The sequence below is a fragment of the Myotis lucifugus genome, unplaced genomic scaffold (genome assembly GCF_000147115.1).
Source record: "Myotis lucifugus unplaced genomic scaffold, Myoluc2.0 scaffold_33, whole genome shotgun sequence".
Classification (NCBI taxonomy): domain Eukaryota; kingdom Metazoa; phylum Chordata; class Mammalia; order Chiroptera; family Vespertilionidae; genus Myotis; species Myotis lucifugus.
In genome coordinates this window covers 3,074,129-3,085,707 of record NW_005871081.1, presented here as the reverse complement: position 1 = coordinate 3,085,707, position 11,579 = coordinate 3,074,129, and the positions used below count along the sequence as shown (strand labels likewise).

The 11,579-nt window shown below is 36.6% G+C and overlaps 1 protein-coding gene across 1 annotated transcript in view; it reads left to right on the top strand.

The window, feature by feature from the left end:
* MYO16 (myosin XVI) overlaps positions 1 to 11,579 on the top strand; it is a 524,958-nt gene that overhangs the window by 264,921 nt on the left and 248,458 nt on the right. The gene's annotated exons all lie outside the window — the stretch shown is intronic.

Below are 11,579 nucleotides of genomic sequence, written 5' to 3'. Positions count from 1 at the left end.
GCATTCACCAAATAAAGAGAATGCCCCAGATGGAGATATAACCCAACTAAAGGACACCCAGGGAAAATGAGTGTGTGTGTCCAAACACCAATGATTTTCCTAAGTGAGGAGTAGTAAATAATGAATTATATTTGCACTTCAGCATCTCTTCTCCCTTATGTCTTCCCCCACCCAAGAGCAAGAGTGATCTTTGTAAATTAGTGATTTCCATCATCCCTTGGGGAGGGTGAAACCTACTGATGCCTGCCACTTCCCGGAGATGCTGCTGTAAGTGGTCTAGGGCGCAGCCGGGCCTTAGCCTCACCACCCTGGGACTCCAGTCCACTCTAATGAACACCACCATCTCAGTGGTTCTGCAGGTACCCCCCTTCTAGAGGTTACCTGTGAAACCCAAATAAAATTTATTTTGTTAAATTTATGATCAAATAAGACCACCTGACCTGGAAATGTGTTTATATTTTACCAGATTTTCGAAATTTTGCAGATCATGCTTTGAGAAAGGTAAAGCCAGATATCCCGCTGTGTGAAAACAAACCTAAAGGGCGGACATGACATCGTCATGGCAGGGAAGCGTTGATCACTTTACGGAAATGCAAACCAAATTCTGTTCTCACAACAACCTCACAAGGCAGGCCTTTCCTGCCATCTCTACTGAGAAAGGACAAAATACAGACAAACCTAAGCTCTGGGATGTCCAAAGCCAGGACATCCGTCACACCCAGAGCCCGAGCTCGCACACTCTCCATGCTGCACCATCTCGCCCCCATGTTGCCAGACACATTTTCAGTAAGGTCGCCAGGAACTTTAGGCAGGGCTTTGCTGGAAACTTCTCTGTGAGAGTTCTAGAACTTTCTATCTTCCCGAATCTCTCATTTTGAAGCCCCTGCTCCAATCCCCAGTCTGTATCACTCAGTTCAGTTGTCAGCAACACCTCTTTTAAAGAGGCATCTGTGTGCTTGCCTTCCAGGCTGTCTCTCTCCCCTGCCTTAGAAGGGAGGAATGTGAAGGGTAGAGAGATGGGAGAAGCCTGAGAAAGAGAGGAAACTGGGATGAATTCCTGAGGCCTTCAGGAAAGAAGTGAGGAGAGCGTGGGACTAGCCAGAGCTGAGGAAGGCTCTGAGGATGAAGGGTAGAAAGGCCTATGCAAGTGCCAGACATTTCATCATATATTATGTCAATAAATGCATTAATATAAATAATTATTAATAATGTATATCATGACATAAATATATCAGGTATGTTATATATCATTTTCTATATAGCTGTTATATAAAACATATATTATTACATATAAAATATTCTTATCAATCATAATATGTTATTAATATATGTAGTCCCAAGTGTTTTATATCTGATCAGCAGTGTGTCACTTACCTAGAAATATGGAAATTTTTGCATTTGGGAAGTCATGTTGAGTGGATGTTAACATATAAGAATGATTTATGATGTATATAAACAACTAAACATGAATAATTGAAAGGAAGAATGGAGAAGTTTGTTAGGTAAAAGGAGTGGATGTGGACATATTGTGTAGATTTAAAATTTATGTGAGGGAACACACAAACAGAAGTACTATAAAATAAAAATTCATAGAAAAGGAATGAGCCAAAGATGTACTTATTTTTTAACCTTAATTGCCTAAAGTAAAATAGTGAACAAAGCATATTATCAATTGATAGTTTTTATATCAATACCATATTTTTAGATGCTTATGATATACTTACTTAAAAATGAGTCTTATATTTTAGCCATAGAGTAAAGTCTTATACATTGCCAAGTTCAGAAATTGTACAGCGTATATTCTTTTCACAATGCAATAAAATTACCAACTTAATAAAGAAGCAAAGACAAACACACAAAAATCACTAAAAAACTAAATAGTTATCATTGGCAATATGGACAAAGACTATAACCCAATAGGTAGTGTTGCTACATAAATAAAAATCTTTTGCACAAATCTGAAATTGACTCTAAAAGAAATAAGAAATCAAATTAGATGAATATCTAGAGGGAACCCAGGCTGTTTCCACCCACAAAATGAGCCATGCCCAGGAAATTCCTAAGAATATACTTTGAAACCTTCAAACAACAGAGAATTGTTTGAACCATTGCAAAAATTAAAGCATGAAGAAAATCCTTTGTTTCTTTTGTTAAGAAGACAGCCATACACAGAAAAACCCTAGCGTTCCAACAAATATATGAAACGAAGCATGTTCTCACAAGTAATCAAGGAAATGCAAATTGAAAAAATAATCAGATAACATTTCGCAATGATATTTGCAACAATAACAAAAATCAGAAAATAGGAAGAGCCAGACACATACACACTCCTGAGCATTCAAATTAGTACAAACAATTTGAAGAACAATTTGGTAATATTTAGTAAAGGCAGACTTATGGCCCTGGTCAGGAAGCTCAGTTGGTTAGAGCATCATCCTGATATGCCAAGGTTGCAGGTTCAATCTCCAGTCAGGGCACATAGAGGAAGCAGCTAATGAATGCATAAATAAGTAGAACAACAAATTGATCTCTCTCTCTCTCTCTCTCTCTCTCTCTCTCTCTCTCTCCATCCCCCCACCTCTCAAATCAGTAAATAATAAAAAATATTTTAAAAGGTGGACATATGCATAACCTATCATCATAAGTCATTATTACTCCACAAGGGGCTCTTTGTAATATCTGGACACATTTGTGGTCCTCACAACTTGGGGAAGGGGGTGTTACTGACATCTAGTGAGCAGAGGCAGAGGGTGCTGCCCAATGCCCCACATTCCATAGGATGGCCCCACAGCAAAGAATTATCTGACCTCAAATAGTCACAGTCCTGAGGTGGAGAAACTCTGACTTTGAAAAATCCACACGTGCATAAATAAATATGTACATGGCTTTCACTGACATATTCTTAAACATGCAAGTAAGTGGAAAAGACAATAAATGACTATATTTAAGGAAATTAATACATTACTTAGACTGGAGTGGTGGTATTTTAAAACAATTTAAATAAATGAACCTAAAGTATATCTGTTAAGAATAGATCTTAAAAGCTAAAGTTGAGTTAACAAAGCAATTTTTCTGAGTTATGCGTGCAATCTGAATACTACTTATGTAATTTTAAGTACACACAACAAAATGTACTTTATAGGTACTTTTATATAATTTAATTTTATTTAAAAACTAGAGGCCTGGTGCACAAAATTTGTGCACGGGGGTTGGTGTCCCTCAGCTCAGCCTGCACCCTCTCCAATCCAGGACCCCTCGTGGGATGTCCAACTACCAGTTTTCAGACATCCCTTTCACAATCCAGGACCACTGGCTCCTAAGCACTCACCTGCCTGTCTTTCTAATGCCCCCAACTGCCCTCCCCTGCCAGCCTGATTTCGCTCCCAACTGACCTCCCCTGCCGGCCTGATCTCACCCCCAACTGACCTCCCCTGCCAGCCTGATCTTGCCCCCAACTGCTCTCTCCTGCCGGCCTGATCACTCCTAACTGCTTCTGCCTCGGCCCCCACCACCATGGCTTTGTCTGGAAGGAAGCTGGACATCCAGAAGATGGCTGGTCAACCGGTCTAATTAGCATATTACCCTTTTATTAGTATAGACTAAACTGATATATACACATTTGATCATACTTATTTAATATGGTAAGAAAGGAAAAGAATGTGTAGATGGGAGTGTTAATTTTATCTGTGAAATTTATTTGTAAACAATAGATCTGAAGTAAATGTATCGCAATATTGCTATTTTCATATTTCTGGAAAATGATGCATTGGCTGTCTCTATGTTCCTCTTTTAAAACTTGAGACTTATCTGATATTCAAAAATTTTTTTAAATTAAAATTTCAGCATGTCTGTGCTAGCAACACATCAAAAGATACACTAATAAAATAAAGAACAGGCAATTATCTGACTTGTAGATATAAAGGCATAAATAAAATATTAGCAAATTGAATCTAACAGTCCATTAAAAGATGCTCAATGATCAATATTAGGAAATTTAAATATTAGTATACATCACATCAATAAGTAAAAAGAGAAAAATCAATCGACCATTTTAAAAGGTGCCAAAACACAAAACAGCCAACTCCCAAATCTTTTTTAAAATTAGAAGTAAAAGGAGTCTTTCGGAAGACATCATATTTAGTGGTGAAGTAGTTCCAGGCTCTTTTTAGCCTTGATTCTAAAGTTAGAATCATTGCGATAAGAGAATATAAAAAGCAATGCCATTGTCAAGAAGGGTAAGACAAAATTACCATCCTTACAAATAATGTGATTGTCCACCTAGAAAATCCAATAAATTAATGCAAATTATTCACTCTAATAGTGTATTTTAGTAAAGTTTTGGGTTCAAAACAAACATATGTATATGTAAAAAGAACACATATATACCAGCCGTAACCACTTATATAGAAAGACAGATGGAAGTAGTTCTTGAAATGATGCTTCTAAAAGATGAAATATCTGTAAATGAGGATGACCTATTAAAAACATTCACAAATAAGATGCATTCCGAGAACAAGGGTTTTTGACTCATTAGGCTCCAACCGTGAAAACACACATACACATATTTACATACACATGTCCTTTTCTATATGAGCAGCTCTGTTTTACCTGTTTTATCTGTTGGAATTCCTTAAGATTCAAATTCAGAGTTTCATGATGGGAAAACTGCTCTGAGGCATTCTAGTCTGCCTAAAAAATTATTTATCCATCTCTGACTTTTCTTTCCAAGCGAATTTCCTACCAATTCCCTCCAAATCTTCTGCCCTCCTGGAACAGCACACCTCATGAACATGCTCAAACATCTCCAGGGAATGAATGAATGAATAAATGAATGAAAGCCTTCACACTTTTTTACATGGATTCTCCTCTCTACCTAGGAAACATTTTTTTCTAAAAATTCATCCTGAGTACCTGTGTCCTTTGAGGCTTTCCCTGACTCCTTCCTCTTTCCTTTGTAGACAGAGGTAATCTCCTTCATCTTCTGAACTCCAGGAGATTCTGTGCATATCTCTACTGTGGAATTGCTCATGAGTTATATATTTTGACTGCATTTCTATTTTTCTCCCAAAAGCAAGTATCCTAATACTTGAGGCCATGACTGGATCAACTTAATGCATGTAGGTCCTGTCACCATCATTGACACATAGGAGGTGTGCAATCAAATGGATGAATAAATAAGTATTGTTATATGGGTGTGCTCTCATGTGTGTATAAATTTCTAGTTTTATCACAGTGATTCTAGATATGAATTTTATTTGTTTATTCAGTTGGAGACTTGCGTTTGCAAATCACCAGATGCATTTATTTTACCCAATTTGAAAAATTACTGGCCATTTTCTTGGTGAATGTTCCCTCTTCTTTGTTTTTCCTCTTCTCTTTTTCTGAAACATTTTTTTGGATGCATGCTGTTCTCTCTCATTCTGTTTTTCTCCCCTAGCTTCTCTTTTATATTTTTCAACCCTGTATCTCTCTCTGCTTCATTCTGGGTAATTTCTTCTGCTAATTGTTGTCTACCAATCCATTTTTGAGCAGTGATTAATGTGATGTTTAATGTATTAAAATTTAATTTCAGTGACTTTTAAAGTTTCTAAATGTTCTTCTTTTTTCTTTTTCAAATCTGCTTTTTCTTAAATAGTAATTCCTTTTATTTTCTTACATATCCAGTTCTTTTAATTGTTTTAAACATTTTTGTTACACCATCTATAACCAGTTTGTAACCAATATTATCTAAAGTTCTTGAGCTTCTACTGTTGCTGTTTCTTATGTCTGCTGACGGAGAGGATTCTTTCTTCCAGTGTTTATCATTCAGTGAGTGACTTGGTGCCTGTGGGAATTCTGTGTGGCCACAGTGGAGGGTTAGCTTTTTAGAGAAGGTGTTCTTTGGCTCTGGCCAAATGATCTGGGAGTTTTGGGAGCCTCGGACTATTAATATGTTAACTAGAAGCCCGTTGCATGAAGATTCTAGCAATAGGCCTTCCTTCCCCTGGCTACTGGCACCGGTTTTCCTCCGGCACCCGGGACCCAGGCCTTTGGTCCGACCACAGCGGAGAAGCCAAGCCTCTTCAGTCTTCACTAAAGACATGTGGAGTCTATATTTTATGTTTAAGCCCCTAAAACTAAGAGAGGACTCGCTATGCTTATGATTTCTCTAGGGCAGACATGTCTGGAAAAGTGTCCTGTTGCTTGTCTATATCTGTGAGGTGGACATGCTCTCGTATTCCTCCCACTGAGGTGGTAGTCTTTGATCGTCCGGCTGTACATAATTTCCAGGGCCAACAACATGTTCTCCTTCCCCATGTGCACTGTAGCCCCTTGGTTAACAGAGTAAGTCAAAGTTCCCATAAACCCTGAGAGTCAGGATGCAGTCCCCTTTCTCAGTGAGATGTTGGCTCTCCCTTTGAAAGCATGTTTTCAGTGTTTCTCATCCACACGGTCCCAGAAGTGTACTAAGCAAGGTGTTCTCTGCTAATGATGTACTTCCTATTTGAAAAGATGAAGGGATTTTTTTTCACTATAAATGCAGAGTAAGTAGTGATTTTAGGTTACTTTAAGATATATGTAGAATAGATCATCATACTGATGTGTATGCACATGTGTGATTTTAAAGCCTCTTTACATTTACCCAGGAAACGGATGTTACTAAATTTGATTACAGCTAGATATTTTGACAAATTCTAAACACTTATGTGCTTATTTGGGGATTATTGTTAGAGATAGCTAATTCTTAGCTTTAGCTTTTAGATTGATTAATCTCACACTTTTTTTTCTGAAATAAAGTCCTCAAAACAGTATCAACAGAAGGCACTGGGTGGCATTGCTCAGAGTGATGCCATGTTCTTGTTGATGTCCTACTGGGTCATGTATAATATAACGTCTGTGTGATACCCAGGTACAGAACAGTTTGTCCTAGGCATGCTTCAATATCTCACCTGTTTAAATATTTCATGGTAAACAGAACATCCTGCAACGGTGACTGATTTCATTTCTCAATTGTCTCTTACATCAAATGCATTAGCTTGGTAAAATAATCCACATGTTGTACCTGTAAACCCTCACCATAAAACTCCTGCCTGCTGATAACCTTTGCAAAATAAATTAATATTAAAAAGAAACCCTAAACACTCAAAACATCAGAGGTTACTTCCAAGTGAGGAATTAAAGTAACAAGATTCTGATATCACCATGAGTATATCCCAGTGAGTCTCTTCAGAAGAAAATAAAACAGCTACTTGAGTCTCTGTTACACAGTAGACCACTTCCACTTATTTTTCATAAAAAGGATCACTTTGGTATGTTCTGCTGAACTCCCTGTTGTGTTTCTGTGATGGGGAACTGCCCTGAATCCTCAGTAGGAGCCGTGGCTGGAAGCGCTCAGTGGGCGTAGATTCCCAGGAAGAACAGGCTCTGGGCAAGGCCCACTGTTGGTGCCTGATGAATGGTTCTGGTGAAATCTAAAAGAGTGAACTCATTTTAAGTGGAAGAAGCCAGAAAGAAGAGGCCACTGGGAGTCAATGCAGGAGGAGGGTCCTGGGGATGGACTGAAAGGGAAATTCTACCCTTCACTTGAGTCTTTGTTCTCTGCCCCCTCCCTCTTCTGAAAGCTTGATGGAGGGAAGGATCCTGAGAAAAACACCATGAAAAGAGCGAGCTCCAAAATTGCATGAAGGAATCAGAAAATGGACATATTTGTCTATTTGCCCCTTTGTAAAGAATGTTTGCCAAACATTGATTTAATTGAAAGAAATGCTTTTTCTTTATGGTATTGACATGAAAAGCTCACTACATCAATGAAAGTTCAAATTAAACAGATCAAGCCAATTTGTTGAATGAAAGATGCAACAACATTTCAGTATTTAAAAAACAAACAAAATATTTACCTTTTAAAATATTGGTTTACCTTCTTGGATTTAGTAATTAAATAATCATTGATATTATATATTAGCATTCTACATAATACATAATATAATGTATATATGTAGGGTGTCCCCCCCAAAAATGTATATATATTGCAACAGCTGATAGCTCAATTTTGAAAGTGAAATGTATTTTAATAAACACTGCCTTTATAATTATTCAAAGTGTGTGTATACATTTTTTGGAACTATATGGCTATCGTTTTGTCTTGACACTTCTGTCTTCCCCACTGTTTCTGGACAAATTCTGTGTCTCATTTGTCTTTGAATCCCCAATAATAAAAATTCTTGGCACATATAGAAACTCAGTAGTTTTGTTTACTGGACTGAAACTTTATTATCTTAAATTAGCAATTTATAGTAATGAAAACATGGAACTCTCCCCAGTGTACAATCTGTTCAAGTTGGTCTTTATGAAGCTTCTTTGCTTCATCAGAGCAGCATAGATCTACTGCAGCACGGTTAGCTGTGTTCGAGCAATTTTCACAGTCTAAATTTTCATTTAAAAATCTTACCTCTTAGTGAGTAATGAGAGTGGGGACCTTGCTTTATTCAGACTTATGACCTTGTGATTGGTATTAAATTAAACATTTAGAGATAGAATGAATAAATTGACTAATGAAAGAAACTGTCTTATTTCCTGTGATAAGAATGTCCATCCAATGAAAAAAATGAATGTTCTGGCAGAAAAGAAGAAAAGTATGAAAATATTTTTATGAGCATAAACACTGTGATTTTAGCATCCTACGCTAGACAAATTAAATCATAGTTGATAGAATGTTGTCTTTAAATTTCTGCTTTAACTACAGGACTATTATTTGCTAAGATCATATCAAAATATATAGTGGTTGCTGAAATGCAAAATAACTTAGTAGCATATCATTAAACCCTACAGCAATTTCCTGATCTAGCTCATTAGAGAGATGTAGTACAGTTGTTTGAATGTAATATCATCAACATTTTAAGTGTCCTACATTCTCTGACGTTTTAAAATGGATTTTGTTTTTTTCTTTGCCTAAAATGTGTGATTGATGCCATGACTTTCAATTTCAGGAGGAAGAAATTTCCTATCTGAAAACAGAGATTAGTGGGCAGTGAGGACATTTAGAATAGTTGGCGTTAGCTGATTAAGGTTCTAAGCCAGAGTAGTAAAAACAAAGCTCAACACATGATGGAATTTAATACGAGGTGTTTTTCTTCTTCTCACTCCACCTCTGGATTTCTAGCCTATTACCACATGGAGAGTTCCTGCTTGCAGTAGTGCTGGTGACAGACACATCATTCTGCAAGAGGGAATTTAAAAAGGAGAAGGAGAAAAAAAGAAAGAGGCCAGCCCACTTTATCCTTAAATAAAACTTTCCTAAGAAAATCATCTTTTTATCCAGAAAGGAAAAAGGAAATAGGGCATGAGGACTCTTTTTTTAAAATATATTTTTATTGATTTCAGAGAGGAAGGGAGAGATAGAAACATCAATATGAGAGAGATCATTGATCAGCTGCTCCTGCATGACCCTCCCCCCCACACACATACACACTGGGATGAGCCCACAACCCAGGCATTTCTCTTGACCAGAATCAAACTTCAACCCTTCAGTCTGCAGGCCAACGCTCTATCCACTGAGCAAGCCGGCTAGGGTAGGACTCTCTTTTTTAAAATAATGATTTATGGTTTTTAACTTCATTAGTTCATTTAATTAACTAATTATGTAAATTAATTTTTCTTTCTTAACTTTAAGTTTTAGATTCTCTAACAAATCAATTCTTCCTCATTTTAGAAGCTTTTATTTTCATGAAAGTTGAGAATCAGAATTAACTCTGAAGTGTTTGATAACTTAAATACTGAAATTATTAGAAACAACAGATTGGGCTAAAAAAAAGCTACTAGAAGGATTTGTGTAATGTCTAAAAAATCCACAGTACAAAAATGTTATATTTATTTCTAAAGAAATATAGTTTTGTACATTTGAAAATGGAAGATAAATTTGACAATGAAGATGCATCTGAGTTTCATTATATACCGCCTTATGTTTTTATTAACATCTGTAATAAGTGGAATTGGTTTAGAAAACTGTAAAGTTACTTCTATAAAGAATAATATTGGCCTAATAGTAGCAGTAAAAAAAGGTTCATTTAATTTCTGCTAGATCAGGATATCGTTTCATTCCTTTAGTGTATGATAAGTATCACATGGTCTTACTTATATGTGGAATCTAATGAACAAAATAAAATGATGAACAAAACAGATCCAGAGACAGTGAAACATGCAACAAACTGACCTATTTCAAAGGAAAGGGCCGGGGCCCGGGACAGACAAGAGTGGAAAGAAATTAACCAAAGAACCTCTATGAACATATGCATAACCCATAGACAAACAACAGTGAGGGGGAAGTCCTGGGGAGGGCAGGAGTGGTGTGGAGGGGCGTCAATGGGGAAAAAGGGACATCTGTTATACTTTCAACAATAAAAATAAAAAATATTGAGGAAAAAGTTAAAACAGAATGTTAATTATTCCTTTGGGTTGATAAACATATTAAGCCTGGGATAGTCATGCCTACTGTTCTTGAATATTCCAGAGTACATCTTTGGAAAAATTAATCTTAAACATTTATTATGGATTCAGTACTTTTCTATGTAGCTGATTGCTTTTTTGTATTCTTATATAAATTACTTGGGTATCATATTAATATCTCAAAGTGAAAATATCACATCTGGAGCTAAAGCACATCAGCTGAACTTTAATAATAATCTTTTCAGAATTTTTGACTTTCAGTTAATTTCTAAATGTAAAGATATAATGATATTTAAGCAACTTGCTTGGGCCTTTTCTGAGAATTTTCTTTTATGTAGAAGGATTTTTAACCTAAACACACAATACTACATGATCAGGGACCACTTACTTAAAGTATTAACCTATCATTTAAGCTCCATTTATGATTTTATGAATAGGGTTTTATTATTAAAAGGTAGAAATATTGAATAGTGTTTAGCATGCAGGTAGAAATATTGGAGTAGTTAAAAGAAGTTTATAACTAACCTGAGAATAAATAAAGAGCTTACTCTGAGTGCTAATGACTTCTTTCCAATCATTTTTCTTTTACATTATCTTGGCTCTGTTTCAAAAAATTATATATGTTGTAATATTGTAAGTGAATTACATTTTTATGTGATATACAATGTTGTTGAAAATATGTAACATACTTAAAATCACAGCGGCAGGTCCTACAGAGATACCTTTCTAGAATCAAACCCAGGACCTTTCAGTCCAAGGGCTGGTGCTTATCCACTGAGCCAAACTGGCTAGGGCTATAAGATTCTGTTTTGGATGTGTGCTGGTGTGGCCTTGGTGCATGGGTCCGGATGAGCAGGAAGAGAAACCTGGGGGTGGGGGTGGCGGGAGGTGGTGGCAAAGAGCAAAGAGCAGATTAATACAGTTACAATGGTGAGGAGGATGCAATATGGAAAAGACCACTAAATCGCAATGGTTTGATGAGTTGGATCTGTGTTATGGGAAGTCCTGGAAAACATGTAGGAGATGTTATTATTTAGGTGGAATGTTTATGAGTAGAGGAGAAAGCTGACATGATGGCAAAAACATTTGGGAAGATTAGTCTGAAAGAGGGCTCATTTGTTGGCAGTGGAGGGAATAAGGAGTGAGGGCTCAGGGGT